General features: G+C 39.8%; 1 protein-coding gene across 8 annotated transcripts in view; it reads left to right on the top strand.

Moving 5' to 3' along the window:
* Nucleotides 1–24,191, top strand: part of LOC109424501 (bcl-2-related ovarian killer protein) — a 154,376-nt gene that overhangs the window by 17,362 nt on the left and 112,823 nt on the right. Inside the window, exons 2-3 of one of the 8 annotated variants that reach the window (XM_062860451.1) lie at nt 1,925–2,349; nt 3,335–3,556. The exons of 2 other annotated variants lie outside the window; for them this stretch is intronic. The gene's annotated coding sequence lies outside the window, so the exon portion shown is untranslated. Of the gene's footprint in view, nt 1–1,924; nt 2,385–3,135; nt 3,557–24,191 lie in introns of those variants that run through there. 5 more of the 8 variants (XM_062860450.1, XM_062860449.1, XM_062860452.1 and 2 more) reach the window with 5 other exon arrangements.

Here is a 24,191-nt window from a genome sequence, read left to right as displayed (position 1 = left end):
TTTTATCCAACCATAAGTTGGTTTGAGGTTCATTGAAAGACTGGTTTAAGGCTTAAAATGCGCTTAGTCAGTAATCATTTGAATTTATTGCATTTGGTTAAAATTTTTAAAAAAATATACTTATTTCCACCATTCCTGAATTTTGATTTTCAGAAGAGATGCTTCGGAATGTATAAATTAATCTACAGAAAAACTGGGAATTGAACTCGGAAACCCTGATTTATCACCTTATCACATACACAAATGTATACATCTCCTCGAAAACGAGAGCAATGCTTGTTGTATCTGAATAATCAAGAACATAAGTTGAATTAAAGATGTTGAGGCGAGTTGAATTGAGAAGATTGAGGCTGAAGTAGCTATGTGGACTTTGTAAAACACTGCTTGGGTCAGCTGTCAAAAATTATTTGCTTAAAGGTTGAACAACAGATGATTAATTCTACATATTGATGTACGTTTCAAAGCTGGTTACAAAGATGAATAATATTCTATTCAACTTATATAGACTCACATAGATATATCTATGTATTGCTGATTAAAGAGGTTGAACAACCAATCTATATTCAGCTGTCATTGTATTCAGCCACTGCCACCATTAACACTAGTTTACAGCATTTTTGAACTCGGTAAGCTGATGATCATTTTTGGTGTAGAATCATGCCCTGAGTTCGAAAACGCGAAGGAAAAAAATTACAGTAGAGCGGAAATTTTTTCGACTTTCCATACAAGGTTGATGATTTGAGTTCGATTTTTGTTCTATTTTTAGGCAATGTCGCTCACTTCAAACATCTCATTCTCCGTATTCAATGCTCCGATTGAGCTGAAGTTTTTACTGTAACTCGCCTACATATGATATGTCAAATAAACGTCGAGAAAGAATTTTTAAGTTGTTTTTTTCTTATTGAAAAAAATACATTTCTTCAAAAAATTTTGGGAAATTTGCTAAAATTTAAGAAGATTGTCCCTAAAACTCGCCTATATCTTGAATTTCATCAATCTGACGCAAAACCTGTATTCAGATGATCGAATGGTATTATATTCAGCTTTTAATTTATGGAAAAAGATTTAAAATTGGTTGAACAAAACGCAATATATTTGAATTTTAGTAAATTACATATTTTGAAAAGTTACAAAACTCGATATTGAGCTAAAACTCAAAAACTGTTCTACTTTTAATTTTTTGAAGGTCGGTTTCGAAATCAGCACTAAATTGTGCTTCAAAAACTTTGGTCGTTGACAGAAGTTCACGACTTTCGTTTTATTTTGTAAACTTGTGTAATCAGCCAATGTTCAGCTAATACTCTCACTGTTCTGCATTCATTGTAATTTGGGTTAATATCTATAATCCAACTCAACGTAAATGCCTTTACAACGATACATGAGTGATCCCGATTACTTCATTGGTAACAAATTAAGCTAGCCAAATTTATGATATCTAAAGGGACTTTTATCATTTGAAGCATCTCCTGGTGGATCTGGATCTCTTCGAACATCTTCAAAAGTAGGCATTCCTACAGATGTGCCTTTCATTTGAGCTAAAGAAGAGCCAAATATCGTACAAGCCACTGATTTGTATGAGATGTTTAAAGTTTGGGGTCGAAAACGACCCCAAGAATCAACTGTAGCTCAAATACTATAAAAACTTGAGTAAGAAATTTTATAAAGCCATTTTTTTGTTTAGGGTCATATATTAACCAAGCTTTGTTATGTCTAGTTATGTCTAGTTATGTCTTAATAACTCCCTAAAAATCGGCTAAATCGGATGCAACACATAACTTAAAAAAATAAATAAAAAATAAAAATAAAAAAACACAATAGATAAATTGCACCGTACACAAACTTAGTGACAAGCCTTTATAAGATCCTCGACTGTATGGTGAAACAAAATAAATACAAAACCAACATCCAGGTATTTGTTTACAAGTTTTCACAGCTGCCAACTATTGTAATTGCACAAGCAATAAGTGAACAGTGTACCACCAACCTGCGATAGAAGCGCAAACGTCTCATCGTCAAATAAAAAACCGCTCAGTACCTATCGCAACCGGCCAGACCAACCGAGAAGCAATAAATCGTCATCACCAGTCACCAGCCGGGCTCTGCGAAAGTCATGCATAATTTTTATTAACACTAGAAGCGCGACTCGTGACAGGTCCCGTGTGTCCCTCCGTGCGCGTCGTTTGCTAATTCTTCAGAATCGTTAGAAAGAGTGCCCAATCAGCAGAGGTAGATAGAGAGTGAACGAAGGTGAATAAATATCAAAAACGTGACATAAAAGTGCATGAAAGTTAAGCGCAGAGAAGAAGAAAAATCTCGGGTTCAACTAAGCATTGGCGAAGAAAAAAAAAGGTGCAGTGAGGAGTGTCAGAAAGTAGCCGAATCAAGTACGCAGATATACACTGCCGTGAATCGCAAGTCAGTCCCATCTGCAAAAAGTAGGCATTGAGAAAATGGACTCTGAAATTTTCAAATTCGATTTCTATGTGAAACTTAAAAAAATCCCCATGAATTGAAAACTTTTGCGATCATCATGAAACTTTCACACATTGCTTCAAACGTGAAAACATAACAGTGAAAAATATAAAACTGGCTAAAACAGTGTTAGGTTTTGTACTGGAGAGTACATTAGTTCGTAATGGGACTGACTTGCGATTACATTTCATTATGGGACAATTTGACTTCGTGTTGTTTTTCAATTTTTCTGAACAAACTATATATTTTTATTCACGCAGCTGAAAGATCATCCGAAGGAAGATTGAAAACGGACATTAACTCATTTTTGCCCAAAATGCAGATGGGACTGACTTGCGATTCACGGCAGTACAGTGCTGGAAAGAAATATGAACACGCTAGTCAAATTTCAAACGAAATAGTCATGTTGAAAGATCTGTATTATAGGTTATAAGACAATGATTGCCCTGGAATTTTAACTGCAATTCGTAAATAACTTGAATGTTGAGTTGAATATTGATCCAGGAACTTAAAAGTTATTAATTCATGAATGCTCAAAATTTTATGTTCAATGTTCTGTAAATTTTTGATACTATTTGTTTATATCTATCTTTCAATATTATTTCTCTGTTATTAGTTGTCTCACATCTAAAAGGACTAATTAGTAGCTCTTTTTTATGATAGTTCAAGTTCCCTAGCAGCAGTTAAAAATATCAGGTCGATAAGTATTCATGAGCCTAGGACAACATTTCATCAGACATGATAATTTCGAATGAATGAGAATCATCCAGTGTATATTTCATTCCTGCAAGCACTGTACCTGGTGGCATGCGATGAAAGAGCAGCGATGAAATGCAGCGTGATTAATTGAAAAATGATAAAGTTCTTCGTCAAGTGGGAGTAAGAAGGTAGTCCCCACCGTGGGGCCAAGCTGGTGGAAGAAATCGCGAATGAACGACACGGCCAAAGTTTTGATCTGAAGGATCTTGACAGTTCATCTGATAGAGTCTCCGGAGTTAAAGTGCAGCAGCTTGCCGGCTGTTGGCTGATGCTGCTGCCCGGCAAGGACGACAACGTGGGAGCAGCCCAAAGAAAAACGCAGTAAGTTCATAAAAGATTCCCATTCAAAGAAACTTTCTCAACCTCGCCGCTTTTTACATCGAAATTCATCAAAAGATCAGTGTGGCGGAGGCGGAGAGGCGTAGGGCGGAAAAACGAACACTAAGTCCCGGAGTCCACAAGAACGCTAACTTGTTTGCAGTAGTGAAAAATGCGCGCGCCTTGTTGGAATGCCATCCTTATCTGCTTAATGCAACGTGTCTTTTCAGAAGAAGTTCTTCTTGAAATCGATTTAACTTTGCTGTCGTTTAGGTGGGGCCGCCCGCAGGCATGGGAGATGGGCCGAGGGCGGGTGCAAGAAACATCAATAAAACTTTTGTCCCTTGGGTTTTACTGCAAGTGGCAACAATTGGATGCATCTAATGGATGTATTTTTCTCTTAATCAAAGAAATTCATAATACAGTTGAACAGGGTCTAGGACTATTTAGGCAGGGGGACCTCTTTTGGGCACTTGATGCTATAACTCAACCAATTTCAAACCAAATGACATAAAAATTACTTTTTGAACATGGCTAGATACTACATATATGTATCTGATCGTGTCCCAGAAATCAAGGCAATCGGTTTTAAATTGACTGAGTTATAGTAGCAAGTGACCAAAATAGGTCCCGCTGCCCAAATGGTCCCAGACCCTACTTAACCCTTTGAAGCCGGAATTTTTCCAAGCGTTACGTTTTTTCTACGTATTTATGTGGTTTCGGTGCTCAACAGCATAGAAAGGGAAGAATATGATGCAGAATATTCTTTCTGAATATCCTAGGTCATCCAAACTGTTCTTATGTTTCGGTCCTGAAGTCTACGGGTGTAACGATAACTTATTTCATTTTACAAAGCTACGATTTGTAATCTATCATGTCCAGTAAGCAGGGGTGCCAGATGGGAAGACATGTCTTCAATGTGAAGACATTTGAACTTCTGTGAAGACATTTATTTTTATGAAGACATATTGAAGACATTTCAAATTATGTGAAGACTTTTGAAGATATTTGAAAGCTTAAAAATAGTATTTGTATTTTTGATCCAACCCAGTTATTCAAATCTTGGAACAATTTCAGTTGAAATGCGTTTCAATTTTTGCTGATAAAAACTCACAGATACCTACAGTTTCTCGGGAATTTCGTCCTACAGTTCGCCGAGAATTTCATCACAAGGTCCTTGGGAACTCCTCTAGTAGTTCCCAGGAAATTCCTTCATGTATTCATCGGAAAGAGGAGAAGTTCCTCGGGAATTCCTCCTGGAGTTCCTCGGGAATTGCTCCAGAAGTTCTTCGGGAATTCCACCAGAAGTACCTCAGGAGCTCCTTGTAAATCCCTTTATGGACTTCTTGCGAATACCTCTAGGAGCTCCTCGCAAAGTCCCCCATGAATTCCTCGAGAATTCCTCCAGGAGTTCACCGAGAACTTCTTCAGGAGTTCCTCGGGAATTGCTCCATGTATTCCGCGGAATTCCTCCAGAAGCTCCTCGAGAATTCCCCCAGGAGTTCCTCGGGAATTCCTCCAGGAGTTTCTCAAGAAATCATCCAGGAGTTCCTCAGGTATTCTTCCAGGAGTTCCTCGAGAATTTCTTCACTAGCTCCATGGAGATTCTTCCAGGAGTTCTTCGGAACCTCTTCAAGATATTCTCGGCTATACCTCGGGAATTCCTCCAGGAGTTTCTCAAAAATTCCTCCTGGAGTTCCTCGGGAATTCCTCTAGGAGTTCTTCAGGAATTCCTTAAGGAGATCCTCAGGAACCCCTTCAAAAGTTCGTCGAAAATTCCTTTAGGCGTTCCTCAGGAATTCCTCTAGGGATTCATCGAAATACTTCCAGGAGTTCCTCAGGAATTCTTTCAGGAGTTCCTTGGGAATTCCTCCATAAACTTCCCAAAAAATCCTGCAGGAGTTACTCAGGAATTGCTTCAGAAGTTTGCCGAGAATTTCATCAGAAGTTTTTCGGGAATTCCTTCAGAAATTACCTGAGAATTTCTTCAGAGATTACCTGGGAATACCTCTAAGATCTCCTTTATGAGGTACTCGGGAATTCCTCCAGGAGTACCTAGGGAATTCTTCCAGTAGTTTTACGGGAAATCCTCCACGAGTTCCTCGCGATTTCTTCCAGGAGTTCCTTGGGAATCTCTCCAGGAGATTCACGGATAGACCTCCAGGAGTTTCTCGAGAATTCCTAAAGAATCCTTGGGAATTTCTCCAAGAGCTCCTTGGGAATTCCTCCAGGAGTTCCTTGGGAATTTCTCCAGGAGATCCTCGAGAATCCCTTTAGCATTTTCTCGGGAAAACTTCCACGGAGGAGGACTTTCAGAAGTTTATCAGAAGTTCAACTGGATGTTCCTATGGATACCTCCAGGAACTCCTGACGAAATTTCTGCAGAACTCCTGGAGAAATTTTTGGAAACTTATGGAGGAATTCCCGAGGAACTCTTAGTGGAGTTCCCGAGGAATTTCTGAGGAGCTCCTGACGATTTGCAGGAGAAATCACTAAAAATCTTCTGGAGAATTACCCGAAGATCTTCTTGAAGGATTACCCGAAGATCTTCTTGTATAATTCTCGAGGAACTCCTGAAGGAATTCCCGAGAACCTCCTGGAGGAATTATTGAATAACTCCTGGAGGAATTCCCGACGAACTCCAGACCGATTTCCCGAGGATCTTCTGGAGGTATTTCCGAGGATATACTGGAGGAATTTCCGAGAGATTCCGGGAGGAATACCCGTGGAACTCCTGGATGGCTTTTCAGATTTCTTTGTAGAATTCGTGGAAATAAATACGAGAAACTTCTTTAGGAATTTTCGAGAAAAACCATGAAAAGTACTAAGGATCACCTGGAGAAAACCATGCATTATTGCTGGAGGAGTTCTTGGTGAACTTCTGAAGTAAATTTCATAGAAATTCCCTCTAGAATTTCCCGGGAAATTCCTGGAGAAATTCTCGGGGACTCTTGGAGAAATTTCCATGAAACTCCTGAAGGAATTTCATGGTAGCTTCAAGATTTACTCTCGGGGACTTCTGTAGAAATTGGCTGGAAACTCCTGTGGGAATTCCTGAAGAACTGATGAAGAAATTTCTTGGGATCTTAGAGAGGAATTCCCATGGATCTCCAGGAGAAATTTTCTCCTGGAACTCCTGGAGGAAAGTCCGAGGAATTTCTGGAGGAATACCTGAGAAACTTTTGGAGGAATTCCCGAAAAACTCCTGGAGGAATTCCCGAGATACTTCTGGAAGAGCTCCCATAAAACTCCTAGAAGTATTCAAAAAGAACTTGTAGAAGAATTCCCGAAAATTTCATGAACAATTCCCGAGATACTTCTGGAGGAATTCCAGAGGAACTTCTAAAGGAATTTCCGAGAACCTACTGAAGAAATTCCCAATTATCTTCTGGAGGAATTCCCGAAGAACTCTTTGAGGAATTTCTTTTGAGCTCAAGGATGAATTCCCGAGGATCTTCTGGAAGAATTTCCGGATTTTTTTGAGAAACTCTTGGAAATAAATCCGAGGAGCCATGCATTATTGCTGAAGGAGTTTTCAGAAGACTTTTGAAGTAAATTTCGTGGAAGTTGTAGATGGAATTTCCGGATAATTTGTGTAGTTAAATAAAAAAAATCGTTGAGAAATTCTCTGGGAAATCCCGGAGGGGTTCTACCACAATTACTGCAGCAATACTTCGATTGCTTCTAAGGGGATCTCCGGAAAATTCCTGACGAAATTCTCTGGGACTCGTGAAGAAATTTCCATGAAACTCATAAAGGAATTTGCTTGGAGCTCCAAGATACACTACACTCTCTGGGACTTTTGTAGAAATTGCCTGGAAATTGTTGCAGTAATTCTGAAGAACTGATGGTGGAATTTCCAAGGAACTCTTGGAGAAATTTCCAAGGGATTCCTGGATGAATTCGCGAGGATCTTTTGAAGGATTTTTTGTAGAAATAAATCCGAGGAATTTCTTGAGAAATTTCGGGAAAAACCGTGAAATATTCGAGGGAAATCCTGAGGAAACCATACATTATTGCTGGAGGACTTCTTGGGGAACTCAAAGTAAATTTCATGGAAGTTCAGGAGGGAGTTTTCGAATAATTTATGTTATTATTTTCAGTAAAATCATGCAGAAATTTCCCTGGGTAATCCTGGCCAGTGAAGAGAATTGTCGGACAAAAGAGACACAAAACAAGCAACAAAGGAGGCGCGGCGATTACTCTTTATCCCAACACGTACTAGATAATAACATAATCCCGATTTTTTAAGTTGGGGACAAAACGGAATCTGAATTTGTTGCGTACTTTTCAACTCGTGAATAACCGATTATTATTAACCTAAAATTGAATCTGTTTGATGGTAAGTATTCAGCAGCGTTGCGGTGTTTACCGACTCGAAGTTCCTTCTCGAAAATCGCAATGCAAGGCTTAAAAATCACTATGCTCGTAGCGTGCGATCTTTGTCCTATTCTGTTCAAGTTGGGACAAACCTATGTCGCATTGGGTGGATTGTCGCAACAAATGCAGGTTGCGACATTGTCATTATTGTTGCGCGATGGATGAATTTTGATTCACTGATCCTGGCGGAATTCTACCTCCAATGCTGCAAGAATTCTTCGAAAGCTTCTTAAGGAATGTGTATGGTATTCTTGGGGAAGCCATGGACGAATTCCTGGAGAATTTCTGGAAGACTTCTGGAAAAGTTTATCTGGAAACTTGGAAAATAATTCCCGATGTACTTCTGTAGGAATGTCGGAAGAGACTTCCCGGTGAACTTAATAAATTGGTAGGAAGCTTTGTCAGGAATCACAAAAAAAAAACTGGAGGAATCCCAGAAGAAACTATTGAAGGGATTTCAGACTCTTGGAGGAATTACAATGCCTTTCTTGATATAAGATGTCATCATTAAGGTTCACGCATTATTACTTAATATAGAGCGCAGTGAGAACATAGCATAAATTTTGATTTTTAACTTTAGTTTTATACCAAAGCCACAATATGGTGTGTGAAGACGTGTGAAGACATTTCAGCGTGTATGCGAAGACATTCGAAAATTTCACCTGGCATCCTTGCCAGTAAGTCTTCTGAAAGTTCAAACGACAGTATCAGAACAGTCAGGATAACCTAGGTCATCCAAACTGTTCTTGAGTTTAGATCCTAAAGTCTACGGATGTAACGGTAACTTCTTTCGTTAAACAATGCTACGGTTTGTATTCTAGCATGTCCAGTATGTCTTCTGAATATTCAAAAGCAGTATATGATCAGTCGTAATATCCTAGGCCAACCAAACTGTTTTTGAGTTTAGATCCTAAAGTCTACGCTTGTAACGGTAACTTCTTTCATTATACAAAGCTACGATATGTAATATATCATGATCAGTAAATCTTCAGATCAGTCGAAATATCCTAGGTCATCCAAACTGTTCTTGAGTTCGGGTCCTGAAGTATATGGGTGTAACGGTAACTTCTTTCATTGAACAAAGCTACGGTTTGTATTCTAGCATATCCAGTAAGTCTTCTGATTGTTCAAAAGACAATATGAGATCAGTCGGGCCATCTACACTGTTCTTGAGTTCTTGAGTAAATTCTACGGGTGTAACAGTAACTTCTTTCATTTCATAAAGCTACGATATGTAATCTATTTTGTCCAGTAAGTTTTCTGAATGTTCAGTAGACATCATCAGATCGGCTGGGGTCATCCAAACTCTAGCATCTAGATCAATCTAGCATCTACATCAAATGAAATGTCTGTTTTAGCTATATACAGTTATGTTGTATAACCAATTATACTAACTGGAGCTCACAGCATACAATCAGAGACTTTGACCTAGCTTAGGGATATTCAGAACCAAACACACTGTCTTGCAATAAGGACAACATGCAACATGAAGCCTACATCCGTAATAATATTTTTTTGCTGTTTTGAGTTACACAATATAGGGCACTGTATGAAATTCTCTCCTTCTCTTTCACTCTTACATAAATTTTGTAAACAACAAGGCCAAGAAACGTCAAAATCCCAAACAAAATCAAAACAATGCAGTCCCCTATTACCAACCCCAATAATTGTATCTATTTTATTTATTAAGCATTGATAACAATTACAGTAAATAAAACTGAATCAACAATTCTTTACCACAACACTCGGTTCGTGGTTGCAGTCCTTATCCTTGGCCGCGTTCCACGTTTGCCTTCAGATTTGTGCTCGAGATATGGCTTCGTCATAACTTCACCTTAGCTGGAAGTTGTTTAGTGATCCTGAAATAACTCAAAGGTATTTTGGAATGGCTCTGAGTTTGACAGAAGTTCACGGATCTGGGTGGGTTAGACTAGGTGACGTAACCTTTTACAGCACAAACAATGACTACAACGAAAGAAGATTTCATAAAATGAGTTTCACAAAAGTTTGAACAACTTTAAAAGTTTCAAAGGCACAGAACAATGCCCAATAGTTTTGAAGCATATTAGTAAATATGGTTCATTATGTATCATTATTTAGTGTAGCAGGCTAGCATTGCAAGTGTTAGACAAAGTTGTGTACTCCATGAAAGATTGGATGACCTAAATTATCACAAATCTCATGAAGAAACCCTTAAGAGTTAAGAGGTGTTGGATCCTATTTAGTTGTGTAACGTTACAATTTAAAACGAAATTACCTCTTGTTACAGTGTTTGTTTTTATCAACTAAGCTCCATAACAGTAAGAATGACCCATAATATGACATAAATACATAACAACACTTATTGTCCCTCGCACTACTTTGGTAAATACAATGGATGTAACACTACTTAACGTACTGGCAAAAGCTATTAGTACAAGTGTAGGCCTGAAGCTATGGTCTCCGGATTAGTGTGGTTGATCAGGAATATCTCAAAACTATCTTGGAATAACTCATGAAATGCCAGGGGAATTACAGATTACAGTTGGATGTGTAATGTTAAAGTTCATTGTGCGGATAACTACTGTTACTATCAAGAGCTCAACTTCAGGATAGTTTGGACCAAGGTAATTTTAATGGAAGGTACTGGCATATAAGCAGTCAGTGGACGCGGGGAGAGGTTTATGGCGGGGGTGATGGAGGTGACTGCTGGCGAGTTTGTGTACACTGTACACTATCGGGTTCTGTGTGGTTGCTAGGGTTGCTAGGGGTTGTAGTTTACCTCCATGCAAGTGAAAAAAAACCGCATTGACAGAGCAGCTGCTTTTTCTGTTGATTGAAAGTTAATGATTGTAAAAAAGGACTTTTTTGGATGTTTTGAACTCCACAGCATTAGCTATGCGTATATTGGATCTTTATTGCCGAAATTTTGAAGAAAAACGGAATGAAGAGATCATAATCTTGCGGAAAGGCGTGATGGTGTAGCTTCGGCAGCTTTGAAATGGGGTTATTACCCGGAGGCCTCATATGTTCCAATCTGTTGAAAGATTACTCTACAGGATTTCAGGAAAATTTCTCAGGGGACGGACAATATTGCTGGCATGTCGTTCGAGCTGTTGCATCATTTGGATTCTACAAATTAGGACGCAAGCTCTTGGCTTGATTTTATTACCATATTAGCTCGCAAGCACATGCAACCAGAATTGTCATCTTTTGGATCATGGCTTGCTACTATTTATAAACTTCTAAATCAAAACAAACTTGCCAGCTGCCATTGCAAATTCCAATATGGCGGATTGTATGATTTACCATATTGGATTACCTTCCTTTTACTTACCTTGGTTTGGACGGCCCTCAATGTCCCAAAGGTTCATAATAATATATAGTAGACTTCAGGTAGGTCCAGTCACCACGATTGATTATGCAACGTTACTCAGATATGGCTGCTGTTACGAGTGTAGACCTAAAGTTCTGAACAGCAAGATAGTAAGGCTGACCTGGAATAGTTGTATAAAGCCTCTTAATGACATTTGAGATTTCAAGAGCTTCACGAATTCTATCAGATTATGCAAAGCCATTATTAATGGCGAATACACATAAAGTTATTCTTGTAGATTTGAAGGACTTTGTTATAGAACACTTTGGACGACCCCTAGGACGACCCTCAATATCCCAAAGGTTTATAATAAACAAGTAGACTTCATATTGCTCCAGTAACCGCGGTTAATTATGCAACGTTACTCAGTATAACAGATATGGCTTTTGATACGAGTGTAGATCTGAAGTTCTAAACTCCAAGGTAGTATAGAATATAGATAACCTGGAATATCCCTATAGTGTATCTAAATTAAAATTCAGATTTCACGGATCCCAGCAGATTATGCAATGCTTTTATTTATGGCAAAAACACATAAAACTATTATTGTAGATTTGAAGGACTTCATTATAGAACACTTTGGACGACTCTCAATATACCAAAGGTTTATAATAAACAAGTAGACTTCAGATTGCTCCAGTAACCACGATTGATTATGCAACGTTATTCCGTAGAACAGTTATGGTTGTTGTTACGAGTGAATACCTGAAATTCTAAAGTCCAAGGTGATTTGGCTGACCTGGAATATTCCTGAAGTGTCTATAAATAACATTGTAGATGAACGAATCCCAGTAGATCCAATGCTATTATTTATGGTGAAACACACAAAACCATTCTTGTAGATTTGAAAGCCTTCACTCTAAGACAGTTCGGAACACCTAGAACATCCCATAATATAAAGCACCTTTTGATATTCTTATTATTATTATTATTATTTTTCTTTATTATCGAGATTTTCAGCCCTCGGCTGGTTCATCTCGTTTTGATATTCTTGACGAAGATTAAATGAATACATAAAGCCTGCGCACTTTAGAATCGGTACACTTTCAACCGGCTGCAGATCAAAAACGGTTTAACCTAGAAAAAAATGTTGTAAGAAGCAAATGAAGCTTATTTATTGTATTTTGTAGGAAAAATATGAAAAAATCTTCAAGATAAAATTAAAAACTGATTGTGAAATTCATGCCATTTTATTCCGCACAAACCAATGATCGTCAACATTTGCAAATTTCACTGCTTACGGGCTGATAAACAAGTTACGACATTAAACTCATGACAAATATGGTTTACAAGACTATAATAAACTTATAGCCTTATTGTCCATTCACGCTATATTCAAAACAAAATTTTACTCAAAGTAATTTTTTAAGAAAAAATATTTCCTGGAATCGTTTTTTGGATCTACAATTCCCCAATTCAAGTGGCCCAACTTAATTCATATCGAAACCTGGATTATTTTTTGAATAATTAGCAGTTTTCCCTCACAGTAGTCAGAAATTAACAGTCATAAGGCTAACTCCTCATAATAAGCTTAAAATAAGATAGTTTTCATGGATAAAACACTGAAAGCCATATAGATTATGGAACTATAGATGTGATTCTATGATCACAAATAAAAAACTTTTGAGTAGATTCAGTTTTATTTTAAAAATCGTTAGATATTTCACGCCATCAAAACACATCCAATGAATTTCGTCAGCAATAGTCCATACAGCTTTCGAGCCACGATTATTTATATTGTTCTGCATCAAATCATTGGTTTCTTGTATACCAATACTATTCGTATAGTATCCTTCCCGTATGCGTATTTGCCGAACTAAAGTTTATGCGAAAACAACTTTTTCAACCTTAGATATCTATGCAAGCCTTTGATTTTCCATAAAACCCTTCAAAGGCTTACCATAGCTATATTGGAAATTTTAAAACACTCATGGAATATTTTACCTCCCTTAATCAACAATTATAATACCAACAACTATTCTATACTGCGTAATTGGTGGGTTTGGTAATTATATATTCCTACACAAATCTTGAATCTGACAATGATTGGTTTTTGCTCAATGTGTGCAGAAAAAACTGGCACTTTTTACGAATTCAGATCAATAGTTCATCTAAAAATATAAAAACAGCAAATTTTATATTTTTCCTACAAACTACAATAGATAAGCTTCAATTGCTTCTAACAACACTTTTTTCCAAGTGACACCGTTTTTGAGCGGCAGCCGGTTGAAAGTGTACCGATTCTAAAGTGCGCAGGCTTTATGAACGTAACCCATATTACTAAATTCTGCTTTTAGATTAACTGGTATGTCGATTTTTTCGTTTTTCCAAATTTTATGGTGTTCAGGATGTTCTAGGTTTTCAATAAAGTCTCAGATACAAATATTCCCATTTTTCTTTAACCGAAGACTCAATTTGCAACAACTTTGCCAAAGACAGTATTATGTTTTATTGAACGGGTGAGTTTATACAGCCGTTTCTATGTAGTGGTCATACATATATGACCCCTGCGGTTCCAAAGGGTTAAACCATGGGTTGAACCAACATAGTTGACATGAAATCGACACATTATTACATTCTAACGACTTTTTTAGAATGTTTCCCCTTCGACATACGTACACGGAAGACATGAAAGTCTTTCCTTTTCACATAAAAATGTAATGTCAACTACTGACTCATCACTTTTGCAAGCAAGCAGCGTGTGTGCAATTTACCAACTTTTAACCATATGTCAGTACGACGTTAACGCATTCACAACCGATGCAACCCGAGATCTCTCGATTTGCGCTGATTGATAATGGGTTTCTGGTGTAAACTATAGCCATACTTTACGATATTGACACCTATTGGCGTGTACGTTGATTAGCGGTTATGTGCAAAGTTAACATGCTACTGATTTTTACCGTCCTTTGCATCTCTTCGTCAGCACCGCCGCCGTCAGCCCTCACAAGCCACAACTCGTCATGCCAGTCAGTCACCTCTTGTCGTCCAGTCGGTTCGGTGGATAGTCTGCTTCGCCCAATAAATTACCTTCATTGGAGCAATGAGGTGGTAGCACAACATGTGTTTCAACTCCAAAGTGGGAGGCAATCGCATACATATTCGATACATTGAGGAGCACTTTCGTATGTATGTACCTATAGTTTCTTTTCACCTGTCGTCCGTGCCGTACCACATCAGCTGCAGGTTCACCTGCGCAACTATCTTGCCAGGGCTGCTGTGTGGCTGCGGTAATTCCTATTCATTTATTCAAATTGCTTCTGACAAAGCAACGATCTAATATGACATGCCACTACACAGGCAATCCATCAATTCCTTGCGCGAGAAACGGAACAAATCTGAGCGGAAAAATGATACATCCGTCGCGTTGGGTTTGCACATGATTGGAGTTGTATGTCAACCAGTAATGTTAAAGTGGATTCACCCTCAATTGACGCCAGAATATTATGCATGAAGTAGTTTGCAGGCTCTCTGCATTAAACATAGGCAGTATCGTATGATACTATACTTTTTGTGATTTCAAAAGATCTTTAAATCTACATCGAATAACGTTTCATGTGTTGATGTTCACACGCAAAACAAATAAAATGTACAATTCAGAATAATCATGTAGAATTAGTGAGAATATTTGAATTCGTTGTAATCGCAAACAACAGAGTAGTTGTAAACCACATTTTGACATCTGTATATCAAACATTCATTTTCCTGCGGTTAACGTGTCACTCACTAACAATTTCGCACTTGCGGTCATGGTTTACCCTACAGTCAGTGTATCAAACACTTATAAACTATTATATTTTATTTTTCAAGCTATCTACATCAAATTTGATACATTCTGATCAACACCATATTTGTGATGGAATGTGTGCCAACTGAACCAATGACATATACCAGCTTCGCAAAGTTCCTGCCCGGTGTTCTTGCAATATGCTATGACAACTGTATTTTGGATACCGTCTGAATACCGATGGGTTCACCGTGCATGCAGCGTTAGAGCACTCGATGCGTAAATACTCCAAATACATGCAGGTCCTTCTGACGCATGGTCCAGGTCCCATGACAGTATAAAGTTTTTTCTAGAGCGTATGATAGGCACTACTTCTACTGGCACACGACCCACATTGTTGTCAACTGTTCGGCTAAGGCCTGAGTGGCCTCTGCTGTACATAGTATCCGTGTCCATTCTACTCGGTCCATGGCTAGCCATGGCTGTGTGTCTCCAGTTCCGCACTCTGCGAAGGGTCGCAAATCGTCCTCCACTTGATCGACCCACCTAGCTCGCTGCGCACCACGTCTTTTTGTACCGGTCGGGTGACTCTCGATAACCATGTTATTCGGGTTGCTATCCGCAATCCTGATGAAGTGATCCGCCCACCGTAGTCTCCAGATTTTCGCGGTGTGGAAGATGGTTGGTTCTCTCAGCAGCTGATTCAGCTCGTGGTTCATTCGCCTTCTCGTCTGCACTCCGCAATAGATGGTACGCAGCGCCTTCCGTTCGAAAACTCCAAGGGCGCGTTGGTCCTCTGCACGTAGAGTCCACACAGAAAGAAATCATGAAAATTAAACAGCACGTAAGTTAAGCATCGACTAAAAATTATAGCAGAAGCTACAAAATTACAGCCATTTACCGAGAGATGATACTGTCCGCTCAGTAATCAGCCAATCATGCGTACTGTTTACATTTTTTGAGATATATCTGCTTGAAATTTACAAGCAGTAATCAGAGAAGTTGTTATAGAGAAGCGCGAAGAGGATTTAGGTAATGTTTATTTACATCACGCCCAATAACAATCAATTTTTGCGGTGAACAAAATTATATTTTTGGTGCGTGATTTGCCTATAAGATGTCAAGCATTCAAGTGACGTCATGCTTTGCACTAACACACTTTCATGTGCTTTCATGTTGCGCTTTGTTTCCCATGTTTTTCTATTTCCTTGAATTTGCTCGATTGGGACCGCGTTTGACGGTTCAATTGGAACCTTTGGTTTCAGTCTTCGCGCATCTCTATAACAACTTCTCTGGCAGTAACGTAAACGAGGATAGCTACGCTCAGTCGTCTGCCTCGCTGCGGAGACTGCTCTCTCGCTCTCTGTGGCCGAAGCGGTACAACGGTTTGTTCTAAAGACACTGTATGCTAAAGACACGAAATCTGATGATTGTTGCTGTTGATGATGATCGTCGCGTCATGACGATGATGCTGTCGAGCAATGCTTTTAAAGCGCGTTTGACAGGTCTCCTGCTCGATTGGAATAACATTGACAGCAAATTTGGAATTCCAATTGGAACATTTCGTGTCTTTTCATATAGTGTCTTTAGTTTGTTCCTTTATGGTGGAACATGTTTATCTTTGATTGCTCTCTCTTCAGCTTGGTGAGACTAAAGACACTATATGCAAAGACACGAAATGTTCCGAATGGAATTCCAAATTTGCTGTCAATGTTATTCCAATCGAGCAGGAGACCTGTCAAACGCGCTTTAAAAGCATTGCTCGACAGCATCATCGTCATGACGCGACAATCATCATCAACAGCAACAATCAGGGCCGGATCTAAGGGGGGGCCGGGGGGGCCGGGCCCCGGGCACCCACATTTTAGGGGCCCCCACATAAACCATTTTTGGTTGCTAACATTAGCTTTATTTTTCATATTGCTCAAGTACTATTCGAAAATAAGGAAAAATATTTTTGGTCATCTCTCCGAGGGGCCTCCACATCCGCTCGGGCCCCGGGCCCCCACAATCCTTAATCCGGGCCTGGCAACAATCATCAGATTTCGTGTCTTTAGCATACAGTGTCTTTAGGTGAGACAGCCTAGAGGGGTTACACGATAAAAATTCTGCACGCTGATATAAACTGATTGGCACTTGGATTCGCACTACTGTTCAATACATTCGATATCAATTGAATATCAGTCGGAAAAGAACATCCAATGCCTCTTCAATATTAACAGAACATCACTTCAATTCGTTGTTTGGAATGTTTTGATTTCAAAACAAGTATTTAAAAAAAGCATGCCCCCACGCCCAGATTCGATACCAGAACCTTGAGAATCATGATCATCCGTTCTACCACTACACTCACATCTGTTAGAGGGATGCGAATCAAAGCAAAACACTTTCTACCACCTGTCATCTACAGTGTATCAAACAATTGTCCGTACAGGAAATTTTTTGTCAAAAAAATTTTTCATTCTAATGTTTATAACTTTCTTATACGCCAATCAAAATCGCTGAAATTTTGACCAATCATGAATCATATATTAATGCTCAATTGGTAAAATTTTGAGCGAGATCGAATAAGTTTTCTGAAAGTTGTAGAACTTTTAGTAAAACTTATAATATTTTTGAACACATTTTTAAAACATTAAAACTTTTTCAATATTTTTTGTGTTAGAGCTTAAACCTGAGGCTTTCATATGCAGCTACGTTTGAGGTTTTATATTCACTACAAAAAATATGAAAAATGTGCTTATATAGTTGACGATATTTAAAAAATTACCATATTTTGCACATATAATCTGCCAAACATTTTCCACCAATTAAAGTGCATTAACTGAACGAAAACTACATAGGACCTACTCTTCATATGTAGTTTAGTAGGTCCTGTATAAAAATATTACATTAGGAGCGTTTTAAAAAGTTGAAAACACTTGGCACTTTTATTGATCAAAATATGATAAATTTCCAAATAATACTCTGAACATATACAGATTTTTCATATTTTTTATAGTGTATATAAAACCTCAAATGAAGCTGCACATGAAAGCCTTAGGTATAAGCTGTATCACAAAAAATATTGAAAAAGTTTCATCAGGTACATATTGAGATATAATGTTTTAAAAATGTGTTCAAAAATCTAATAAATTTTACTAAAAGTTGTATAACTTTCAGAAAACTTATTCGATCTCGCTCAAAATTTTACCAATGGAGCTTCAATATATGGTTCATGATTGGTCAAGGTTTCAGCGTTTTTGATTGACGTATAAAAAAGTTATAAACATTTGAATGATAAATTATTTTGACCAAAAAATTGCTGTACGGACAGCAGTGGTGCGAATCGAAGTGATTTTTAGTTGATTTCTCTGGTGGGTTTGTTTTGGTTCTCAAGTCAACACTGACAGCTTTGCGAATTCAAAGGAAAAAGCATTTCCGATCATGTTGATTGGGATGTTGAATAGTTGAGGGATTTTTCCCTCGAATCGAGCGTGCAGAATTTTTACCGTGTAGGCATGAACTCTCACTCGGAAGATCTGAGTTCGATTCTCATATAAAGATTTTTTTAAGTTTCTCTGAATAGTCGATGCTTAATTAACACTTTTCTCTCAGAAATCAGCAGTGTAATTTTAAGATCACACATAAATTTCTATCGAACACGATGGAGGTCAATTTGTTACATTCAGTTCGTCATAAATTTACAGATTTTGTTCGTACTGTGCATGCTTCGTGCTTATAGAGGACTATCGATCTAATCAGCGTTTTGTAGATAGTTAACTTCGTGTGGTGGCGAACATTATTGGATCGTTGAGTTCTGCGGAGCCCAAAGTAAGCGCCTCGATTTCATCACCGTCGATCGAATTCGGGGTGGCGGGCGCAGTGATTCCTCCCTGGAGCCCTTTGCCATCATGTATGTACTTTGTCTTCGGCACATTAATGACTAATCCGATTCGCCTGGCTTCATTCTTTAGTCGGATGTACGTAGACCTTGCCGTAACCCTCTGTGAGATTCGAAAGGACTCGAGAGTGGCCCTGATACTCGAACGACGTACATCACTCGATCCATCGTCGCCTTGATCAATCGTATTAGTTTATCCGGGAATCCGTATTCGTGCATGATCTGCCAAAGTTGGTCTCGGTCGATTGTATCATACGCTGATTTAGAATCGATTAGCAAGTGATGTGTGGACACGTTTTATTCGCGGCATTTCTGCGACACCTGGCGGACGGCGAACATCTGGTCCATTGCAGCGCGTTCACCCATGAATCCAGCCTGATATTGCCCCACGAACTCTCTGGCAATCGGGGACGGCGGCATAAAATTTTAAAGAGTATTTTGTAGGCAGCGCTCAGTAGTGTGATCGCGCGATAGTTCCCGCAATCCAACTTGTCGCCCTTTTTGTAGATGGGACACACGATACCTTCCTTCGGAGGAATGGAATGGGGCTGGAAATCTTTCGTCCTGCTCACGTACTCCTAGATCTGTTACTACGCCATCTTCGGTACTTGCAACATCGCCATTGAGGTGCTCATCATAGTGCTGCCGCAACCCCTCCACCACCTCACGCTCGCTCATGAGAATATTCCCGTGATTGTCTCGGCACATGTCGGCTTGTAGCAGAAAGCCTCTGCGCGAGCGGTTCAGCTTCTCGTAGAACTTCCCTGTGTCCTTAGCGGGATACAGCTCTTCCATCACTTCGCGATCTCGTTCTTCCTGCTGGCGCTTCTTCTTCCGGAAGACTGGAATCTGCCTGCTCCGCGCCTGCCTGTAACGTGCATCATTCGCCCTCGTACAGTGTTGCAACATACTCGCCGATGCTGCATTCTTCTCGTTTTTAACTGTTCACATCCGCCGTCGTACCTACCAGTCGCTTCTGTGATTCGGAGTCGCGAAGCCTAATCCTGCAGCCGAGGTATACTACCTATGGCGGATCGGATGTCCCTCCAGCCATCTTCAAGTGTAGCTGCGCCAAGCTGCTCTTCCGTTGGTAGGTCCACTGCTAGCTGCTGCGCGTAGTCTTGAGCCACTTCTACGTTACGCAGTTGCTCAATGTTGAGCCGCGGCGTTCGACTTCGACGCGTGGTGATAACTATCGAAAGTTTTGAGCGCATGCATACAGCGACTAAGTAGAGATCCGAATCTATATTCGCACTGCGGTATGTGCGGACATTGGTTATATCCGAGAAGAAATTACCGTCGATTAGAACGTGGTCGATTTGGTTTTCTGTTTGATGGTCGGGTGATCTCCAGGTGGCTTTATGGATATCTTTGCGGGGGAAGAAAGTGCTTCGAACTACCATGCCACGAAAGGCTGCAAAGTTTACGCATTGCTGGCCGTTATCATTCGATACGGCGTGCAGGCTGTTTCGCCCGATTACCGGTCTGTACATTTCCTTCCTTCCTACCTGCGCGTTCATGTCGCCGACAACGATTTGCACGTCACGCGGCGAGCAACCATCGTACGTTTGCTCTAACTGCGCATAGAACGCTTCTTGCTCGTCATCAGGTCTCCCTTCGTGTGGGCAGTGGACGTTGATGATGCTGTAGTTGAAGAAACGGCCCTTAACTCTCAACATGCACATCCTTGCGTTGATCGGCTGCCGCCCGATCGCACGTTATCGCATCTTGCTCAACACTATAAATCCTGTTCCCAGTTCATTGGTGGTGCCACAGCTTTGATAGAAGGTAGCCGCTCGATGCCCGCTTTTCCACAGTATCTGTCCAGTCCAACAAAGTTCCTGCAACGCCACGATGTCGAAGTTGCGGCGATGTAGTTCGTCGTAAATTATCCTGTCACATCCTGCTTAATCTAGTGACTTGCAATTCCAAGTTTCCAATCCTAGTCCTTATTTCGTCGCGTGGGTCTTTGCCGATTGTATCGAGTCGTATTTTCTCCTATGTTATTTGCATTTGCATATTGGGATTTTTACGGGTGGCTTATTGGGCCTACGCCAACATTCCTGTCTCGCCGGAGGGTCATCGTGCCAGTTCTGTTTAACGTCCCAACCAACACTGGGACGACCACGCTGATGGGGCTACCACCTCGGATCTAGCTGCGCGTTTTCAGCATTTCTTACTCAGCCACTGGATGCCAGATCAGACGCTGTTTGAGCCGCACCTCCTTGGTGAACAAACGCTCGGGTCGTACCTCCTCAATCTAGCTGAAGTGAGAAGGACAACAGTGCTCAGGCTGCACTACCAGCTAAGCACACAACTCTTAGCTGGCGGTCTTTGTCATCGCTTGACCCGTGGAAGCATGAGGTAGGAACTTGTGTTGTGAGGACCAGAGTTAAGTTGGACGCTCTCCTTATCGACTCACCGTTTTGCAGCCCAGGGCTCCCATCTACAGACCATAAAAAATCAGGACAATTTCATGTACTTTCTCGAAAATGGTTTACCCATCGGAATTGTTAAGAAATGTTTAGCCAGAATTAGTTCAAAATTAGGACGTGTCCTGCTAAATCAAGACAGACGGTAACCCTAAATTAGAGAGAACTCAATTGCTGTATGAAATAGTCAGTTAAAATATTCATAAGCGATGCATTGATTCAGTTCTGCTGACATTTTCACGTGTGTTGGGAAGCAACGTTAGTTCCGCTGGCATTTGGGAAGTCTATGCAAGAGTCCATGTGTTTTCGTGTGTATTGGAGGGAAACGTCAGTTCCGCTGGCATTTTCGGGAAAGCAAAGAGTTAGCTGATGCTGCATCCGAGTGACTGTTTTTTGGTTTATCGGGTCATGTTTACGCGTGTGTTGGAGGGAAACGGTAGTTCCGCTGGTATTTTCGAGGAAGTGTCTGCAAGAGTCCAAAGCTACTGTGTCCGAGTGATTATTTTTCGGTTGGTCTGGTCTGCTTTCACATGTGTTGGAAAGAAAAATCAACTCTGCGGGCATTTGGGAAGTCTATGCAAGGATTCCAAATGTTTTCGCGTGCAGGAGTTCGCGTGTTTACGCGTGTATTGGAGAAAAACGTCAGTTCCGCTGGCATTTGGAAAATCGAACATTTGGAATCTGCTGCTAATTATCTCTCGGTTCGCCGGGTGATGGATACGCGTATTTGTATTTTTTTGGTTTATCCTTCGTTGGACGACCGGACGCTCAGCGAGTGGTGTAATCGAGTGAATATTCAACTATGCTTATTGGATACTGACACCGAAAGCCACAGATACAGAAAGCCAGCTGAATATGATTACGCGGTGAGTTCGTTCTTCGTTGTTTCCTTTTATATTTGAACATGACATTATACAATGCGATTTCGGGGGAGAAACTAAATAAACTGGTTTCCGGGCAAATGTTTGTGGGGTGGCCAGGCTTTTGTCACGAGAAAACAATCATCATCAATCAGATTGTTTTCCGAAGGTCTTCAGTGAATTTAGCTTACCCTGCTACAACATATCATCAGGTAGGTTATTCCGTTCCGGTTTGACTCTGCAGCCATAGGTGATCAGGCCCGGATTTAAGGGGGGATGGTCAAAGGGGGCAAGTGCCCCGGGCCCCCAATTAGGGGGGGAGGGCGAAATTCTTGAAGTACTATTTAGATATTTGTTTTCAACGAAACCCCACGAAGGGCACTATAATAGACGTTTATATTTTATACATGTCCTGTGGTAGTTATAATTGGGTTCTTAAAGGAAACCCACATTATTGATTGACAATTAGGCTGAAACAAATTTTGATTTTCTCTAATGTACCCCCCCCCCCCCCTATCGTAAAATTTTGGTTGGAATTTGACATTTTGAGGGGGACACAACTAATTTTTTCAAGAAATTATAAAATTTTAGAGTGAAATTATCGACTATTACTGTGAAACCATCTTTTCTATCGACGTCAACCCCAAATGTATTCTACAGTATAACTCCTTATAATGCGGAAAATTGAAAATCGCAATATGAAGAACGCACTATATTTAAGATAAGATAGACAGTTGAATGTGAATTAGTGTATTTCAAAATCTAAATGATCTAGAAATATGGTGTCTTTGGCAAAGTTACTTGGGATATCAAGGGCCTTCGCGAGGTGATCTGAGAAATTCAGATTTCAACCGATAGGCGGCGCTAGTGAGCATGTAATTTTTATATCCCATATAACTCAGGATCCTGAGTACTTAGAAAGATGGTGTCTTCGGCAAAGTTGTTTGGTTGGTTAAACACTAACTGATGGAGAGCCGTTTGGTTTGAAACTCCACATCTAGGTGGCGCTAGTGGGCATTGAAATTTTATAACTCATACATCTCAGGACCCTGATTACTTAGAAAGATGGTGTCTTCTGCTAAGTTGTTTAGTAGATCAAACACTAACTGATGAATACAAATATGACGTGCAATTTCACATCCAGGTGGCACTGGTGAGCATTCTCATTTTATACCTCATATATCTCAAGATCCTGATTACTTAGAAAGATGATGTCCTCAGCAAAGTTGTTTAGTAGATCGAACACTAACTGATGGAGAGCCGTATGATTTGAAACTCCACATCTAGGTGGCGCTAGTGGGTATTCAAATTTTATAACTCATATGCAGTGTTGAAAAACTCATTTCGTCATATCTAAATTCAATCACCTACAGCTCATTTTAGAAGCTGAACCTGAGAATATGGTATATAAAAAACTTGTGCAGCTAGACCAGTTCTGCAATAAAGTCACGGAAAAATTGCTATTTTTCGAATATTTAAGGTAAATCTCACGGACTACCTTCGAAAAATCCCAATGATATTCACGGTGAATATCATTTGGCATTTTTCGAAGGTAGTATGTGAGATTTACCTTAAATTTCGAAAAATTGCAGTTTTTCCGTGACTTTCTTACAGAATTGGTCTAGCCGCACATGTTTTTAATGTACCATATTCTCAGATTCAGCTTCTAAAATGAGCTGTTGGTGGTTGAATTTAGATATGATGAAATGATTTTTTCAGCACTGCTCTTATGTCTCAGGACCCTGATTACTTAGAAAGATGGTGTCTTCTGAAACGTTGTTTAGTAGATCGAACACTAACTGATTAAGTCAAATATGACGTGCAATTTCACATCCAGGTGGCACTGGTGAGCATTCCCATTTTATACCTCATATATCTCAAGATCCTGATTACTTAGAAAGATGATGTCTTCGACATTGTTGTTTGATGGATAAAGGATGGATGTACTTATCCCGTGACATTGACAATCTTAAGATAGAGTGTATTGAAATACGATGGTCAGATA

The sequence above is a fragment of the Aedes albopictus genome, chromosome 3 (assembly GCF_035046485.1).
Source record: "Aedes albopictus strain Foshan chromosome 3, AalbF5, whole genome shotgun sequence".
In the NCBI taxonomy this organism is placed as follows: domain Eukaryota; kingdom Metazoa; phylum Arthropoda; class Insecta; order Diptera; family Culicidae; genus Aedes; species Aedes albopictus.
The sequence above is the reverse complement of the archived record's forward strand: the minus strand, read 5'-3'. Positions and strand labels throughout refer to the sequence as shown.